The sequence below is a fragment of the Heloderma suspectum genome, chromosome 4, assembly GCF_057233095.1.
Source record: "Heloderma suspectum isolate Gila_16-S chromosome 4, 16-S_ref, whole genome shotgun sequence".
Taxonomy (NCBI): Eukaryota; Metazoa; Chordata; class Lepidosauria; order Squamata; family Helodermatidae; genus Heloderma; species Heloderma suspectum.
This window is the reverse complement of record NC_139461.1, coordinates 27084324-27100588: the sequence shown is the minus strand read 5'-3', so window position 1 is coordinate 27100588 and position 16265 is coordinate 27084324.

Below are 16265 nucleotides of genomic sequence, written 5' to 3'. Positions count from 1 at the left end.
CGTGCATTTCCCACTCCAGGTTCCTTTGTGACACTTGAAGTCCTCCACCTGAGTTAGTCATTTCTGTTCCATTTAGTCTCAGCTTTAGAAAAACAATTTCTGAGGAAATTTATAAGACTGCCCCTTTTCTCTCATCCTCCCCCACCCCCCAAAAGGTGGCTACTTTGCATAATTTCCTCTGAATATACTCCATATTTTTGGGGTGGCAGCTGCCATTCTCCTGCCCGCACAATGCCCTGGAACAATGGTAAGTCTGGGGCATTGTGAAGGATTGAAAATGGCGGCCACACTGCCAATACAGTTGCTGCTACAGCTTGCAGTGGCAGCAAAGAAACAAGCAAACAAAACCTTAGGAAGAAGAAAGAAAGATGCTCTGCTACCAGCACTGTTTATGGTGGGCTCCGTTCCCCGAGAAACTGTTGGGGAATTTCTCCTCCCTCTGAAGAAATTCGGTGAAATGGTTAGCTCCCACACCAACCCTAATCTCTCTGCCCACAAAGAGGGTGAAGAATTTTGAGAGGCCACCTGCACACAAGCTCAGTTTCACCCTCCCTGACTCATGGTTAGGGATGTCGGGATTTGGTGAAATCTGTGTCGCATGCGTTTTGTGGGTTGTGTGGTGTCATTCGTTCCAGTGTCCGTTCACAGACAGATTCGAATTTTTTTTCATTATGCGAAAAAACCTCACAAACAATTCCATAAGAGGGTTCACAACAATTTACACAATTTACATTAGTACATAACATTTACCGTATTGTCTCCTATTCCATCCAACTTTTCCCGATGTATATCAGTGTCAGCAGAAATTTGTGCATTTTCCTATGAATAATTTTGTGTACATTTTGTAAAAGTAAAAAGAAAAGCTCCGAAAGTCCACAGACTCCATGCGGCCTGAGGTGGCCAGTCTGCAGCAGATTCCACAAGTTGGATTCTTAGAAATCCAAGCTCATGTTAGGCCATCTTGATTTTCTCCAGCACCCCTACCCACAGTGGATCTGAGTGTGTCTATTGTAATTTCCTAAGATCACAGGCAATGGAAGGATTGTATCCATTGTTCCCCACTGGGCTATTAATGGAAGCCAAAGTAGACAACTATTTAGGGTGCAATCCTATGGCTGCTAGACAGCAGCTGGACAGCCATAGGACTATTCGGTTTTGTGGAATTGACCTTGGAACCCGCACTCTGAGGTTGGTTGCCAGAAAACCACCTCTCGTTCCCACCACCTCATAGGTGGCATGGACCGTCCCAGCCTCCGTGTTCGTAAAAGCAGCATAGAGCAGAAGTAAAGGGAGCATTCCAAAATCGGCCCTCTAGCTGCAAATGCAGGGTGGCCGGAGCACAGAGGCTAAGATTCCCTCCACGCTCCACCCACCCTGCAGTGGATAGGTGGCCATCTCCAAGTTCGGAGGTGGCCGCCTATCCCCATAGGATTGTATCCTTAGTGTCTGAAGAAAAAATGGCTTCCAAGTTTTTTATATGCAGTGGAAACACCCACATGGTCTGTGGCAGAAATACATTGAAATTGTGTAACAGATTGCTATTCAAAGCTAAAATGAAGTAATCTGCCAACATGGATTGGGGGCGGGGGGAATGCTTGGATACTTTTAATTGAAATCTGCCTGCAAGCCTTCTGAGATGGGGGCCTTTCCTGATTACATTTTTAGACTGGCCATCTGGACTTTCCTAGGAGTTAATGTTTTTTTAGACTGTTCTGAGGGAATATTTTCTCTTGCTTCTCTTCTGTTCCCTTTTCACTCTTTGCCCTTCAAAATCTGGAATCTCTGGTGCAAGAAGAAGTGGTAGCAGAGAGGTCATGCAATGGTGATGCTGCTTCAGGGGACCTATTCGTTAATTAATTTGTTTGCTTGATTTATTCCATTTTGGTACCGCCCAATAGCTGAAGCTTTCTGGGCAGTACACAAAACAAGACTTAAAACACATAAACTGAAAGACTAAAAAGCCCAAGAAAATGGAAAGCTCTCCAGCTGGTGGTGAAAATAACACCATGCAAGCTCCAGGTAAATCTCTCTGGGGAGGGCATTCTTACGCACCCCTAAATTGATCCTTAGTAAGGGATGTGAGAATCAGCATAACTCAGGCTCACAGAAGTTCTCCAAATTCCATCTCGAAGCTCATTCTGACTTGAGTCCATATCAGATTGAAAACTTTGTTTTTTAAATTTTCACATGAAAATCCGTGTGTATTTTCATGTGTATTTTTCCAAACATACGCATCAATCATATGCATCTTTGAAATGAACACATTCTTCTCCCATTGATTAAATCGTAGTTGTGCAAATCTTTCAAAAGTACACCTTTTTCTATGCGCATTTTTCAAATGGATGCATGCTGTTGAATGCTTTTTTCGGGACCTCCATGAATCACACTGCAAGCTCAGAAAAGTATGGACTTTGACTGCAGCTTGCATCCGAGTTCATGTTCAGTTTGGAATGTATGAACTGGGTAAATCCTGATCCAAAATGAACCGAAACGAATTTCTCGTATATCCCTATCCCTCATATTTCCAATAAAAGGATCTTGGATAGCAGACAATAAGGGAAATCTCTCCAACTGAGAGCCCTTGCCAGCCACAGTAGACCCGGCATGCAGAACACGTGGCCCTCCAGATGTTGTTAGATTGCACCTTCCATCGTTTAATTATTTATTACATTTCTGTACTGCCCATCATGCCTCACCACTGGCTATGCTTTCTAGGGCTGATGGCAGTTGCAGTCCAACAACATCTGGAGGACCACACATTCCCCACCCTGTGACTGACAATACTGGGCTAGATTGACCAATGGTCTCACTCAAGATGAGGCAGATTTCAGTGGAGGCTGGTGGTTCCGATGTCAATGGGGCAGTGAATCTACTTCAGTCAAAACCAGTCAGAACTCTAAAGGAGCTATCCACAGTCCTTGGATAGCTCCTTGAAAGTTCTGACTGGTTCTGACTGAAACCTGGAGTGGATTCCCTGCTCCATTGACATTGGAGCTACCAGCCTCCACCGGCGCTTCATATCCTGTATTGTGCCTGAATGTTTTTCCTGTGCTAAGGCTAGTGAATTTTTTGTTTTGCCCGATATAGAGAGCAGATTTGGAAAAGAGCAGAAGGGGATGGTTAAATCCCTCCCCCAGCATTGCTCCTCTGATCAAAATGGGAGCCCCCAGTAAGTGCTTTGAAGTCTGTTTGTTTTAGGTCAACAGATCCAACCATGACTAGTGAGAACGTTGGGAACTGACTATTCCATACGTTAACAGAGGATCAAATTACACTTTGAGAGGAATCTTCTGTGCTACCAGACCAAAGCATGGCACACTCCGATGTCGGAGGCACCCGGTCACCCAGTGCCCTGCCAGGCTGTTGTCGGCAGAGCAGGAGGAGCACCAGAGGCATTTTTCACCATCCTCCTTGAAAGCATTTTTCATTAGACAGGCCTCTGAACCCATCTAACTCATTCTTTCTGCTGGGGGCAGCGATGGGGGCTGAGGGGATGTTGGATCCAGCACATCCATGGCTTCTCCCTGCCCTGCCCTGCCCACTGGCTCACCCCCAACATACCCATTTCCTCCTTTCCCAAGCTCAGAATCCAGACCACAGGAGAGGGAGCCACTGTAGAGCTTTCCATGGTGGCTGGGAGGGGCTTGGGTGGGGTGCGATGGGGGGAATTGCCATCAAATCTCCTCCAAGGTCGGAGCTCTGCCTACAGCCCCAGAGGGGCAGATCCGCTGCATCCTATGACTCTTCAAACACTCTGTAGTGCAACCAGATTGATCTTTTTATGCTAAATAAGTGATTCCATTTAAGATGTCTGGATTTTTCTTTCTTTTTAAATAGCACATACGTAGGGAAGTGTAAAATCTGTTCCATCTCTGTTTTGTTGATTGTCAGGTGTGTTTCATTCCATCATCCACCCATTAACAGAATCAGATTTTTTTTTAGTTTGCCAAAATGCAAATTTGCACAAATCCACACATGAAAAAATGCACAAATTCCCCCAAAATGTGCAAATTCCCCCCAAATGCACATTTTCATGCTTTAGCCTATGGGGGAAATGCACATTTTCGGCCAGTGTGTGTGTGTGTGTGTGTGTGTGTGTGTATGTATATTTCTATGACAAAATTTGTGTAAAATTCCAGAAAGTTAAAAACAACAACAAACCAACGGTTCGAAGTCCATGGAATCTGCCCAATGGGGAAAAGTCAATCTGCTGCAGAATGTATGGGTTGGATTCATAAAAATCCAAACTTATTTGGTTCTGTTGCTGATTTCTCTGTCATCCCTACACATGTGTGGGGTGCCTTATCTCCCCAATCCATACCACATCCTGATGAAAATCCCTTCTGAAGCTGCTAGGTGCTGCAAGAAGGAAGCTGCTATTGCTTCCTGATGCAAATAGCAACTTCAGGGAAGGGTTGGGATTACAACGCTGGGGGGGGGGTGTTAAACACCCTCCCATTGTCCATGGTCCTGGTTGGGTCTTCCCATTGCCCCTGTTTTAAAAGAAGGAAACACCAGGCACGTTAAATGCAATCACACATTTTGGTGTAACATGTAGTTTGGCAAGAAGGTTTTGATAGCTTGCGTATATATACATTGTATGCCAGTTGATACTTGGCAGATATAGGGGGGTACAATCCCCTCATCCATAGTCAGAAGCTCATTAACAACAAAAGAGTGCCAGAAAATATTAAAAAGAACCAAGAAAAATATAAGTTAATTTATGGAATGGTAGGTCTGCTGTACATGGATTTGTTAGTAATATAAAGTGCCATGCTTGAGACTCTCTAGTGATGTTAAATTTTAATATTTAATTACTGATATGTACATCTATTGGGGCTGTCAGCCAATTAAAAGTTTTTCATAGTTTGGCTTTTCATGCAGTTGCTCAGTCTATTAAATTTACATCCACTTGCCTGTTAAAAAGCATCAGTGAAGGTACTTAAAAAAAAAATCCTGCAGGAAGGATGTGTGTGGGTATGGATTTCATGAAGTATGTTTTCTCACTGTTAAATGCTTGTCATTTCGGCAGTCATTCAAAGACCTGTAAAATGGGGCAAAACTGGTCTCTCATTCAGAACAAGGCAAGAGCTCAGATTTGGCTTTGCAATTACATCATGTAGCTAACAGTGCAATCCTATGTCCAGTGCATGTCTGCTCAGACATAAGTCCTATTAAGTTCAATAGGACTTACTCCCAGGTACATATGAACAGAGGGGAGGCTGGTGGCTCCAATTTTGGAGGGGCTGTGAATCCATTCTGGGTTTTAGTCCTGCCAGCCAGAACTCTAAAGGACCTATCAATGTGCTGGACCTATTTGGGGGATAGGGTTCAGCACCTTGGATAGCTCCTTTAGAGTTCTCATTGGTTCTGACTAAAACCCAGAATGGATTCACAGCCCGCCGAAATTGGAACTACCAGTCTCCACTGCATGTACAGGATTACAGCCTAAATCTGATTGGCTATGTAGTGCCATGACAACATCATGCTGACTACATGATCCCTGTTTGGCTGGATCAGGTAGCCAGCAAGAGAAGAAGAACCCTCTTTAAAAATAAATGAACAGTGCCAAAGCCCTCTCATGGATGATTGGTGTCTATGAATTTACAGATTCATCCCATTTGTAAATAATGATGCAGCAGATAAATGTTTTCTTGAGAGACAGATCATTCTGGTCAGCTATACTTATGGTGTAGCATTTTTTGCTAGTGCTGTGTGATTGGATTTTAAGCTATGCTCCATGATAGAGATTTATGTACTGACTCTGGTCCCTTTCCACCATGCACCAGTTGTTATATCTTTATGCATTATTAGTTTTTTTCTTTCTTACAAGAATTGTATTAAAATGTTTCTTCTTTAAACTACATTTGTACTGAAAATTTTTCCAAAGCAGCTTCTGAGAACAACAATGAAGAGGCATGAAAGGGAGGAAACTATGTGAAAAGGCAAAGCTTTGAGGAGCACATCTTTTTGACAACATTCTGGGTCCTCCAAAAGTCCCCCCCATTTTTACATCAAAACATTTTCCCATGAACATTGACTGTGCCCTAGTACTGCTGTTAACATTGCTCATAGGGTGGTCACTTACACATCACCAGAAAATAAGAAATGCATCACCCGAAAAGAGGACAGAGGAGGGCACAGATTGGCATAAAATGTGCATATGCTAATTTATATGTATAAATGCAAATTTAGAAATCACTACCATTTAAACAGATATACAGTACATCACACCATAGTGGAGAAGACTGTGACCAGGTGACCTGTGTACCTACCTGCTCTGTCTGCTGTCCAGGTGCGAACTACTGATGGGCAGCCTCTTCCTTCTTATGGTTCTTTATCTTTAAACCACACTTAGAACAGAAGGCTTTTCAAATAGAGGACACCTTCAAATAGAGGACTGTCCTCTGTAAAAGAGGACACATGGCCAACCTAGACTTATTCAGAATACAGTAACACACAGTGGAGGATTTGAGTTCAGCACTTTGGATAGGTCCTTTAGAGTTCTGACTGGTTCTGACTGAAACCCAGAAAGGATTCACAGCCCCACTGAAATCAGAGCTACCAGACTCCACTGGCAACACACGATGGGTTGGTTCAAAATTAACCTAGTCACTATAGTTCCATTGAAATCAGTGGGACCTAAGCTAGGGTGATAGCCTAGATTCAATTCCAGATGGACAGATTTCATTTTGCATAGGGCATCCAAAAATCAGTGTTGCTCTAACCTATGTAGATCTAAGTTTGGTCCAATGTACAGAACAACCCACCTAGAATTGTTTTTCCTTCTTTTTATCCTTATCTCAGGGTCACTTCCTGCCAACTGATTCCTTGTCCTGCTTGTTCCTTTACTCTCTGTTGTACCATAAAGAGATTTTTCTATCTTCCTCAGCTTGTTTGTTTAATTCTTTGTCAACTGAGACTTGATTTCTCTACACTGTGACATATTTCTAGTATTCTTGTGGCAAAATGAATCACAACCTCAGTTATATAAGATCAATATTGGGGCTGATTTAGTTCAGAATGAATACTGTAACCTGGAAGAAGTGAGGTATGAAGAAAGGCCAATGAAACTTCCTCAAGCTATGAAATTAGCAGCAGGGCCATAAGATATGAACAAACCAATCAACAAATGGTCTAGTTCTGTGGGCAGCAAGGCACGTGGGAGCTCATAGATGTGAAGTTACTAATACTTGTTTCTTAAAATTATTGTTATATTGTTCCACTTCCCAAAGCAGTGCAATGGCAGCACTATCCTGGTTTTGCTCCCTTTGGATAAGAGAGCATTACAGACTAATGGCATCTTATGGCATTCCATCAGGCTGCAGCAGAGGGAGATGGGAAGCAGGATCATCCCATCAGTTCTGCTGAAAGACCAGTTCCATCAGACTCCTCCGCTCCTTGAACTGTTTCCATTCCAGCTGGTCATTATAAGGACTACTAAACTTTTAAGAATTGGCTCCTGAGTTTCCTTTTTTGATTCTTCCCTCACCTCCCTTCTTTTTTGTGTGTTGTGTCATTTACATCATATGCCTTTGAGCAAGGACTGCCTTGTTTTTATTGATCATACATGAGCTGCTCCGGGAGCTTTTCTGGCCAATATGCAGGGCAAAAATGCTTTGAATGAATCTTCCTAATATTTGCTCTATTTACAAATGGACAAGCAGAGCTTAAGCGAAGTCAAACAGGCCTTGCTAAGCTGGTCCCTAGATTTCAACTAACTCCAGTTAGAAACTCTCAGTTCTTCTTTGTCTCCTCCCAAACTGTCAGATGCTGTTTCCCATGCACTCATATCTGCCCCCCTCTTCCCTGGAGGGGTGTCACACTCCCCAAGCACTGGTGGGTAATCTTTAAAAAACAAACAGACCCATTGTTGTGCCAACTCTCAGGAGATTCATCTCCAAACCATTAGCTCCCATTGATGAAACATCATCAACGGGCCAACATAGACTTTTAACCAGCACCTGCCTGACCATGGATTGTCCGAGAGCCAACAGGAGGAGGAATGAGAGAGCCAAGGATTGAAAGGGATGATGTGAACAAATGCAGTTACATGTTACTTAGGTTTCGTTTCAGTTGAGGATGAAGTCTGTAAGGTTATTATGTCCTTGACTTTGTGGATTGATGTGTGTCTTCAGATGGTAATGACATGTACAGTGAATGCCTAGAGGAGAGAAGCAGATGGCAGCAGCAAGCCCCACTCTCACCTATGCAGGTTCACAGGACTGTAAGAAGGATATTGACAAACTGGGATGAGTCCAGGGAGCAAGGCGCCTGGAGAGCGAGTCCTATGACAGGCATGGGCAACTTGTGGCCCTCTAGAAGTTTTGTCCTACAACTCCCATCAGCCCTCGCCATTGGCTATGGCTAAAACATCTGGAGGACCACAACTTGCTCACCCCTGTCCTATGAGGAGAAGTTGGAGGAGTTAACTGTGTTTAGCCTGGAAAAGAGACAATGAAGAGGCAGTATGATAGCCATCTTCAAATATTTGAACAGTGGTCCCATAGTTGATGGAGCAACTTTGTTCTTTGTTGCTCCCGAGAGTAGGACCTGAATCAGGGGGCTCAAATTACAAGAAGGGGGATTTCATCTAAACATCAGGAAGAACATCCTGATGGTACCAGCTGTTGTACAGTGAAACAATCTGCCTTGGAAAGTGGTAGGATCTCCATCATTACAGGTATTTAAGCAGAGCCTGGATGGTTACCTATCAGGGATGCTGTAGCAGCAGATAGGATGGTTACCTATCAGGGACGCTGTAGCAGCAGATAGGATGGTTACCTATCAGGGACGCTGTAGCAGCAGATAGGATGGTTACCTATCAGGGGTGTTGTGGTAGCAGATTCCCTGCACTGGACTACCTTACCTTTGAGGTCCCATCCAACTCTGATTCTACAACCTGTCTGTGCGTAGCTGCTGTATGCATCTTCAATTTGTATGCATGTAAGGATTGCAAAGACATTCTACTGAAATGCATTGGAAAGGGCTTTTGCCACCACAGCCCTGTGGTCCTCACTGTACTTGTGGCTGTCCTCTGAATGCTAAATAGTATTGCAGTTCTGTTTCCAACAGGTGGAAAATCTTGTTTTCTGAGTTCTCTGGAAAATACTTGTTATCTAAATTCACTGTGTGTCTCTCATTTAGCAGGGCTGAAAAAAAAGCACTTTAAAAATAAATGGTGTCTAATGGTTTAGATGACCCACAGGCCATTTAGACAGATGAGGTTATCCTGTGTGTCATGAAGATGATTACCATCACAGTTGGCACTAATTAGCACCTTTGGTCCAAGCCCCAGAACTCTCCCTCTGCTTCAGATTTATTGCATCTAGATTTTTATCTTGGCCAATTCTGAGAGCTTGGAGCAAGGAGCAATACTATTAAAATGAACCATTGTTTAATTTCCAATATGAGAGACACTGCAATTTCAGTCTGTCTAAAGTCACACCCTTAGGGTGCAATCCTATACATGTTTAGAGAGAGAAAAGTCCTACGACTGCCAGTATGCTCCAGCCAGCTATGCTGGCTGGGGAATTCCGGGAGTTGTAGGACTTTCTTCTGCCTAAACATGCATAGGATTGTGCCCTTAGTAGATGTAAGGTGTCAATGTTCCCAGAGCAGCAGGGCCCATGTAGTGTGTCTTCTTGCTATATTTTTCAGCAGTAGTGCTCTATAGCAGAGTGGCTCATGCTGGCATTACTGAATTCAAGCAAATGTACAGCACTTTTATTCAGTAAATGTATATATGCTGCTCTCAAGAGGTACAAGGGTTTTTGCATCATCTTCTCAGGAACTCAAGAGTGCTTTCATGAAGCACTCTGCATTAATATGGCTGCCAGGGGACATGATGTGGCAAGTACATCAGCATGTAATGGAGATATATTCAAACAGCGATTCCTTCAACTGTCTTGGGTAAGGGCTGTCTTGTCTTGCTTGATTCTGGGGTTGCTAAGAGTGCTGTCAGGGTGGCTTCACTGCCTATGACAGGTTCAGGAGAAGCCCCTCTTCTCCTGGATTTGGATGTCAGAGCTGGCACATCTGAGTCCGTGTTCAGTCCGGAAGGTGTGAATTGGTTAAATCCTGATCAAAAAGCAAACTGAAATGAATGTCTTATACATTTAGCTGCAATCCTCAAAGTAGCTGGGGGTGGGATGGATTTTTTCCCCAACAACAATATATTGTTCCCTGTTGTAATGCAAAGTATTTTGGGGTGGCTTGATCTTGAACCAGCAGTTAAGGCCCATTAGCTTAACAAAAGATCTGCTCCTGGTGGAGATGAAAAGTGCTGGAACAGTTTTGGTTTTTTATTTACAATTATAACAAAAATAACAAACGACAACAAGAACATAACTAAAAATCATATTAATTCACAATAACTTTTCACAGCACCATTAATTTTTAAAAAGAGAAAAAGGTTTGACACTTTTTTTCAAATATATATGTGAATATAAGCAGTCTATATATCTAAATAAACATTCAGATGAAATCGATGACTGTAGGATATACATTCAAAAGCAGCAAGAGCAGTCAGATCTTCAGACTGAGCAGTCAGTTCTTCAGACCATTGAATAATTGGTGGTGGGTGTTTATCCTTCCAGGCTTGAAGTATAAGTCTCTTTGCAAATGTAAGGGCTTTCAGAGTCCACTTTTGCTGTCCACCTATTAATGCCCACATTTAAACATGTTCAAAACAAGCACTCAAGGTGCAAGAGACCTCACAGAACTGCACTCGACCAATAAGATAATTTTATACAATGTTTATAAATAAAGCACTTGATGATACACAACCAATCATACCAATGTCCTAACAACCCTATCAGTCATATTCATCTACGGAACCCTGGTATATTCCCGCTTCGGCGATACATAGTCTTCATCAGGAACTCCTATAGACAATTCTTAAGATACGTAACACACTTTAGTAACAAACTCTAATAACTGATACCCTTCAAAGATTGTTTCACTTCCTGAATAGATAATTTTTTCTGTTCTGCACATTTAAAAATGAACATTGCTGCATCTGCAATTATCACAGATCTTCCAAGAACAAAATGTATGTGGACAATAACTTCCAACCAGAAGGAAGCCACTGCAGGGGAGGCCCACATCATATGCCTCAGCAACGCATTGTCCCCATTACATCACCAGCATCTAGCAGAGCTAGCCAGGTTCTCCTTGGGGGTGTGGCTATGGGGGAGGGTCATGATGATTGCCTGCACTTCAAAACTGACCTCTACGATACTGGTTGTGATGCAGTGTGGCTGTCGTGAGGGATGGTGGGGTCTGTGGGCGGCGGCAGCAGCAGCTAAGAACCAGTGGTCAGGGTGCTCCTTGACATTTGGGATGGGTGGCTGCTTCCCCCTGAATACAGTGTAGAGGCAGGGACAGCTTGTTTTATGACAGAATTGGTATTCCAAATTTCCAAGCAAAAAATGAACACTTAATCTTCCTAGCATGGAGCCCTTTTCCTAAGCACTTTCTGGCCACATGCTGGTGGTGCCATTGCTCTCAGTACTGCAGTGAGCACATTTCAACAGAGGTCCTGCAGATTTTTCCTGTGAAGCATTGAGTAAACTCTCCGGTCACGGAGTTCTGGGGCACAGTGGAAGATCGCCGTTAGTAGCTGGCCTGCGCTTGTGTGTCCGTGATGCTACTGTGTTTTCCAATCAATAAGCTCTCAGCTTATCTGATTTTGTGCCTCACACACATCCTGATTGCAACCTATGACATACCCCACACAGAACTAATAACTGGCTGAAGGGAAACCTTGTCCCAGCAAGAAGAGGCAGACTCAGCAAGGCCATTCGGACAGAAGAAGAAATATGATTGATCTTTCTTTCTTTCTTTCTTTCTTTCTTTTTGCGGCAGTCATTCAATAGTATCTGTTTTTTACAAACTTTTTCACCCCAACCATCTCTACCCTCAAAAGTGCACCACATGCCATTGATTTGCTAGTCTAAATTGGTTTTTAATGTCAAAATTTGTTTCTAACATCTGCCTCCATGGAAATACAACTCACCAAAAGTTATTTTGATCTACCTGGTTTGTATCTGAATGGCCTGTCAAACAAGGCAAAGAACAGTTCAAGGGGAAAGTACTCTTAAGAAGAAGTAAAACAAGTCATTAAGGCCAAACTGCACATGAGAGAAGGTTCTGCAGTTCTTCTCCTTCTTATGAAAAGTAGAAGCAGAAGCAGAGGACCAGCAGGTAAGTGCGTCACCCTTTTACATCCTGCCATTTGTCCATACAAAGTCACCTGCCCAAAGCTGTTTTTCTCCCCACAGGGGAAAAGGTGCAAGAACCTTGCATGTTTTCCCCCATGGGTAAAAAAGCAGCTTGAGCAGCGGAGCCGCAGGAACGGGAAGAACAAAGCAGCCATTCCACCTTGCCGGTCTTCTGCTCCCAGTTTCAGCAACATTTGGCTACTTTTCATTAAACACACACACACACACAGCTCTAGAAGAAGGACTGTGGGACTGGCTGTTATGTGTAGTTTGGCCCTAAGAACTGGTTCACAGGTGGTGCACATTCACCACTTAATGACTGTGCCATGTGTGAATGGGACATGGCAAATCTAACATCATAGCTGGAACTTTCAGTTTATCTCACATCACTGGAGGCATAGTGCTTTTCAGTGGAGTCAGTTCACACATTCAGTTGCCCAGCATCAGTTATACCCACATGAGGCATATTTGTAATATGTACATAGCTCCTTAGGTTCCTAGAGAGATGAAGCTGTAATCAGGGTAGTGATGGGCCAAAGTAGACTCCAAACATCACCACCCTATAGTGGAGGGGAGATTTTGGGAATTCTGCAAAGGTCCCTGCAGATTTCATCCACCTGCCTGTGGTCCTGAAATGGTAGCAACCATTTCCACTGGTGTAACTGGGGAACTTTTTTTTTTTTTTTTAATGTGCAAGTCACAAGACTGGGGGAAAGAAGCTTGGCCCTCACTCCAATTTGGCTTCAGACATGATCACATAGCAAAATTGATGTCATCCAGACCATAAACAGGTAGAGGCAGCAAAAAAGAAAAAGACCTTGCATTCAGAATGAAAAGTTCGCTTAAGACGCAATCCTGTGCATGTTTAGAAAGAAGAAAGGCCTGCAACAGGGGCATGCTGGGAGTTGTAGGCCTTTTTTTTCTGTCTAAACATATTCAGGATTCTATGAGGACTGCACCCTTAAAAACGTTTGACTCAGCATTCATCATGTAAATGGGACCAGTGACAAAATGCTGTAGTATAGAATGCTCCTCTTCAGAGCTTTAGCCAGCCAGTCATGCCCTTTTCCATGATACTCCATTCTACCATGCACTCCTCCAACAGTCAATCAACATTCCATGCCCACTGAGTATGGTCGATAATCATTGCACTGTTTTGAAGGGGGGGCTTATTTGTTTATTTTTGTAATTTCTTTTTTTCCCTAAAAAAATTCTTAAAATGTCTACAACCCTTGGGCTGCTGCCTGCTGATACCTCCCTCCTAGGTGCAGATAGTGCTGTTTTAGCTTCACTTGGAGAATGAGTTTGTATTAGCTTATAGGACAGCAGCAGTAGAGATTGGCCAGCAGATGGCAGTCAGACTGCATACTCCTGTGAGCCTTTTGCCTGTCGAACCAAGCACTGCCTTGTCCTAGAAAACTATCAGCCGTTCACTGAAGATATATGATGACCGTAGCATAGTGATGTATGAGAAATACATATCAATTTGGTTTTAATCAGGATTCACCAGTTCGCACATTCTGGACTGAACACAGACTCAGATGCAATTTGTGGTCGAAGTCTGTACGTTTCTGAGCTCGCAGTGTGATTCGCAGAACCCCCCAAATGCATTCAACGGCATGTGTTCAATTGAAAAAAGAGCATGAAATATGTGCTGTTATGAAAAATACGCACAGATACGCTTTAGTCAATGGGAGAAGAATGCGTACATTCCAAAGATGTGTACAATTGATGCATGTTGTTGTTGTTCAGTCGTTAAGTCATGTCTGACTCTTTGAGACCCCATGGACCATAGCACGCCAGGCCTTCCTGTCCTCCCCTCTCTCCCGGAGTGTGCTCAAGTTCATATTCATTGCATCAGTGATGCTATCCAGCCATCTCATCCTCTGTCGTCCCCTTCTCCTTTTGCCTTCAATCTTTCCCAGCATTAGGGTCTTTTCCAGAGAGTTTTCTCTTCGCATTAGGAGGCCAAAATATTTGAGCTTCAGCTTCAGTATCTGTCCTTCCAATGAGCACTCAGGGTTGATTTCCTTTAGGATGGACTGATCTGACCTCCTTGCAGTCCAGGGGACTCGTAAGAGTCTTCTCCAACACCACAGTTTGAAAGCATCAATTCTTCGGCACTCAGCCTTCCTTATAGTCCAGCTCTCACAGCCATACATTGCTACTGGGAAAACCATAGCTTTGATTAGACGGACCTTTGTCGGCAAGGTGATGTCTCTGCTTCTTACTATGCTGTCTAGGTTGGCCATAGCTTTCTTCCCAAGGAGCAAGCGTCTTTTAATTTCATGGCTACAGTCACCGTCTGCGGTGATCTTGGAGCCCAAGAAAGTAAAATCTGTCACCGCTTCCATTTCTTCCCCTTCTATATGCCAGGAAGTGATGGGGCCAGATGCCATGATCTTAGTTGTTTTAATGTTGAGTTTCAAACCTTCAAACCAGCTTTCGCACTCTCCACTTTCACCCTCAACAAGAGGCTCTTTAGATCCCCTTCGCTTTCTGCCGTTAGGGTGGTATCGTCTGCGTATCTGAGGTTGTTGATAATTCTCCTGGCAATCTTAATTCTGACCTGTGATTCAACCAACCCGGCATTTCTCATGATGTACTCTGCATATAAAAAATTAAATAAGCAGGGCGACAATATGCAGCCTTGTCGTACTCCTTTCCCAATTTTGAACCAATCGGTTGTTCCATGTCCGGTTCTTACTGTTGCTTCTTGGCCCTCGTACAGGTTTCTCAGGAGACAGGTTAGGGATGTCAGAGAATTTCTCCACGAATCTCGGGGAGGCCGAATGCCAGCGCATTCGGCCCCCCGAAATTGGTGGAGAAACGGTCTGCCACCCCCCTGCCCCCCCGGGATGGGACTTACCTTGTGTGAATGTCCCTGGCGGCGGCGGGTCCGGCGGCGGGTCGGCAGCGGTGTGGCGGCGGCGGCGGCTGGTCTTCGTACGCTTTGCGTACGCGCGGTTTTTTTTTTTTCACTCAGCCGTGATAGGCTACATAAACATTTACGTAGCCTATCACGGCTGATTGCAGGGACGCAAACGTCCCAGCAGGACAGGAGGATTCGTGGCCAGAGGGACGGGGCGCCTCCCCCCAGCCAGAATTCTGGGGGGAGGGACGGAGCGCCTCCCCCCCCACCGTGAATCAAGCTTCAGGTTCAGGTAAGGGACTTTCGTACATCCCTAAGACAGGTAAGGTGGTCTGGTACTCCCATCTCTTTAAGAATTTGCCAGAGTTTGTTGTGATCCACACAATCAAAGGCTTTAGCATAGTCAATGAAGCAGAAATAGATGTTTTTTCTGGAATTCTCTTGCTTTCTCCATGATCCAGCGAATGTTGGCAATTTGATCTCTAGCTCCACTGCCTCTTCGAAACCCAGCTTGTACTTCCAGTAGTTCTTGGTTCACATGCTGCTGAAGCCTAGGGATGTACGAAAATTCTGCCACGGATCTCGGGGAGGCCAAATGCCAGCGCATTCAGCCCCCCGAAATCGGTGGCGGAACGGCCTGTCCCCCCGCCCCCCCAGGATGAGACTTACTTGGATGGATCTTCCTGGCAGCGGCGGCTCCGGCGGCGGTGCGGCGGTGGTGGCGCAGTGGCGCGGTGGTGCAGCGGCGGTGCGGCAGCGGCGGGAGCCGGTCTTCCAACCGGCTGCTGCTGCCACCATTTCCAGTTTTTAAAAAAAACACATGATAGGCTACGTAAAGATTTATGTAGCCTATTATGGCTACGTTTTTTTAAAAAAACGTGATAGCCTACGTAAATGTTTACGTAGCCTATCACGGCTGATTTTAAAAAACAAAAACAAAAACACGCGCATAAGCAAATGGCGGCAGCCATGGCCACTGCCATTTGCGTTCCTTATTTTGGCATGTCTTAGACTACGTAAACATTTACGTAGACTAAGACAGCGAAAATAAGGGGAACGCAAATAGCGTAGCAGCTACGCTATTTGCGTTCCCCTTATTTTCGCCATCTTAGTCTACGTAAATGTTTACATAGACTAAGACGTGCCAAAATAAGGAATGCAAATGGCGG